Source organism: Mizuhopecten yessoensis, unplaced genomic scaffold (assembly GCF_002113885.1).
Source record: "Mizuhopecten yessoensis strain PY_sf001 unplaced genomic scaffold, ASM211388v2 scaffold8745, whole genome shotgun sequence".
Classification (NCBI taxonomy): Eukaryota; Metazoa; Mollusca; class Bivalvia; order Pectinida; family Pectinidae; genus Mizuhopecten; species Mizuhopecten yessoensis.
In genome coordinates this window covers 3,159,762-3,163,058 of record NW_018407700.1, presented here as the reverse complement: position 1 = coordinate 3,163,058, position 3,297 = coordinate 3,159,762, and the positions used below count along the sequence as shown (strand labels likewise).

General features: G+C 33.9%; 1 long non-coding RNA gene across 1 annotated transcript in view; it reads left to right on the top strand.

Annotated features, from left to right (window-relative positions):
• The first annotated feature begins 2,030 nt into the window (after positions 1 to 2,030).
• The window catches only part of LOC110456387, a 26,870-nt gene continuing 25,603 nt past the window's right edge, over positions 2,031 to 3,297 (top strand). The window contains exon 1 of the long non-coding RNA XR_002463580.1: positions 2,031 to 2,107. This is a non-coding gene — a long non-coding RNA (uncharacterized LOC110456387). The remainder of the gene's footprint in view (positions 2,108 to 3,297) is intronic.

Genomic DNA, 3,297 nt, shown 5'->3' with positions numbered 1-3,297 from the left:
TGCGACCGAGTGTAAAATGAACTCACAAACACTTGAAATATGAAGAAATGTCTTCATAAACCTAAAATTGAATAAAACCACAACCCCAACGCCAACTCCCTTCCCTCCCTACCTAAAGAAAGTCCCATTAACTGATCGATCTCCCCCACTCTTGTAACGCTCGTTACTTGTTTCAGTTACAAGCATGTGTTCAGCAATAAAAGCAACGCCGAGGACATCGTATGCATGTCTACTGTGATACACACAGTCGAATGACGTCACGGCTGCGTTATTATTGGGACTCGGTTTGAAATAGTGGCTATGAGCCCATGACCATTAGGCATGAATGGCCACATATGGATTCGTTAGTGTGAATTCTGCACCAAATAGAGTTGTTACTGCCATGGCATAAAGAGATCATCCTGCGTAAACACTGCATTATATGTCGGAAATGTAGACATATTACTCGCCGTTGTATAATAAAACTTGTCTGTAATAAACACTATAGGGATACATATGGTTGGTTAGACACAGGTTCAACTGTTAGCAGTGCTGTCTTTTAAGGTCACGTTTATAGCAAACCCTCGTTAATCCAGACAAAACTAATCCGGTTGCCACACTACCCAGCCGGTTAGGAGACAGACCAAAACGTTCTTTACGAAAAGTTGTCAGTTAACCCTGGCCTGATTATCGATGCTAAACTGTGTGTCGTACTATATTGTACCTTGCTGTATCTAAACAGATTATACAATGTATGTGGTTCCAGTTACATAATATTTGGTTAAGACAGAGAAATGTTATAAAATAAACGTAGATACGGGTTCTATTGGCTACAATGTATACAGGGTTTATTATGATTTGTTACACAGTATGGGTTTATGGTCTTTCAAAACGTTCGATTTTGGTTGAATAGGTGTAACAGTTTTGTCATTAATATTATGGAGAAATTATACGTTACACTAGACATAATAGTCTAACTTGAATGCTAGCCTACATGTTGCTGTTTCACGTTTACGGCTAACGTAAGACATATTTGGATGATAATTTATTATAACAACTGAAATCGAATTTATTTAGGTTTTGTTTTGGGGGTTTTTTTGTGCTCAGAGATGGCTCTTCGCTTTGTTACAATTATTATAATAAGGCATTGCAATTCATTAGCATACATTTTTTTGTTAGTATGTGAGTAGTTAGTATACATGTGTGTTTTGGTGGGGTTTTTTGCTGCTCTATATCGTATATATGTATTTTTCCTTTTTAGTGTCATGTTATTTAATTTACAACAATTATCCGCACTCAACTCGTATACATCATCTTTAATTCCATGTTATACCATTAACATCAAGTCCTTACTCTCAATCTGGACACAATCTTGCTTTCCCTTTCACACTCATTTTGTTATATATGCTGGTAGTGATGTTACTATTGTTAATTCATTTAGTTCTTAATATTTAATAAATCAGAAAAACTAAGCAATTATTTACTTATTTCAGAAAGTAATTGCCATATGATCATTTAAAACTGCTCCCTACTAGCAAAGGTATAGTTTTCCTTTTCGTTAAAATTTCGCGTATAAGTCGCTTGAATCAAAACCGATATCCGCCAAAATAAATCAACATTGCATTGTATATATGGTGTAATCCCTGAGCGATAGTTTTAAACGGGAAGGAAGACACTTATCACGACAGCTGTTGCTTAATTTGTATAGGCACTCATAATGCCTGACAGTGGTTTTCGTATCCACAAAGGGTTTTACCATATTCAAATTTGAGTTCAGTGTTGTAGCGTGTAAAACCACTGCAAAATTTAAAACAAAATACTCAAAGTGATATTTCAATACGACAAGTCTCAACATTAAGTAGGTTATTTACATAATATTTACATATGCCCTTCCCGTTTTCCAATAACTCTATGGAAAGTCATCCTGTTTTTACTGAACAGTAACTGCAGTCTGCATTATCTGGTCACATGACCAAGGTTTCCATGACGTCAGTGTTAACAACCACTCCCACCGTTACAGCGACGTCATCAATTTGTATGATAGCCGCCATCTTGTTGTTGTCGTTTGGTTCATACAAGTCGCGTTTTGACGGGTTTTGCAGACAATGAAGACATCCAAAATAGGAAGGTAATTTCTCACTTTTGTATTCATGCATGAATAATTAGAGCATTTAACTGTATTTAACTGCATTTAACTGTATTTCACTGTGTTTAACTGTATTTTACTGTATTTAACAGTTGTCGGCTGGTTACATTGTTAAGCCTTTGCGTGCCGCATGCATTTTACGCCATATGCCTTTGAGTGCCGCCAAGGCCGATCAAATTTGAACCTCAGTGCTGACGTCATTGTGGGATAAAAGTTTTCTTTTTCTTTCTTCTCCTTTTGTGTGTATTTTTTTCTATCATAAAATATTGAAATCAAATATACGACTAAACAATGAAATGTTATCTCCTTGTTGAACACAATATTTTCAAATAATAAAAATACATTAGGACGTGAAAACATTCGTTTATATTTCTGTTGCAAACACTAGTTATCGTAGATTCTAACGTCTGTTTTCCCTTTTGATTTATTTTTTATTTTTCAAATTGAAAATATTTCATAGTTCATAAAATGTTAATATGCATATGACTTGTGCAATGCAGATATTAATTGCATTTGAAAAACTTTACTATTACTTTGTTCTTTTCAACTAACATTTCATCGGAGATTTCTCATTGATACTGCACTATTGAAAAATGTTCTACAAGTGCTCTATAATCTGCTATGCCATAAATTCGAACTTAAAACAAATCAATACATCATGAACAGTGTTTACAGTTACACAGAAATCATTTCCGTTTGCTCAGTACGTACACTATTGATGAGAAAGGATTTTTATAGTCTCGTTGCAATAATAAAAGACAGAAAACTGTTTTACTAACTGTTGTATATTTGTCTTTATCGATTGATCAGACATTTGCAGATGTTGCGATATTTATTTATTAACGATAAACATCAACAATCGATGCCTCCTACATGTACTCTGCTTGGTAAGATACAGATCTTAGTTTAAAATTAGCCTTATTTAATTGTGTTTTATTGCACGGACATTCATACGCATCATAATAATAAGGCAACAAATACAAACTTCATCTCATTTGAATTAAATTAATGTGATTTCAAATAAATAATTATATTAAAATAAAACTGGTTTACATAAATAGAACCAGCATGGCGATATAATAGTATCTGTAACAGTATCTATTTGCAGTTGCTTATATCAACGTCTTATATTATGATTTAAGTTACAAGTATGGAGAAGGAAGTGCTATTAT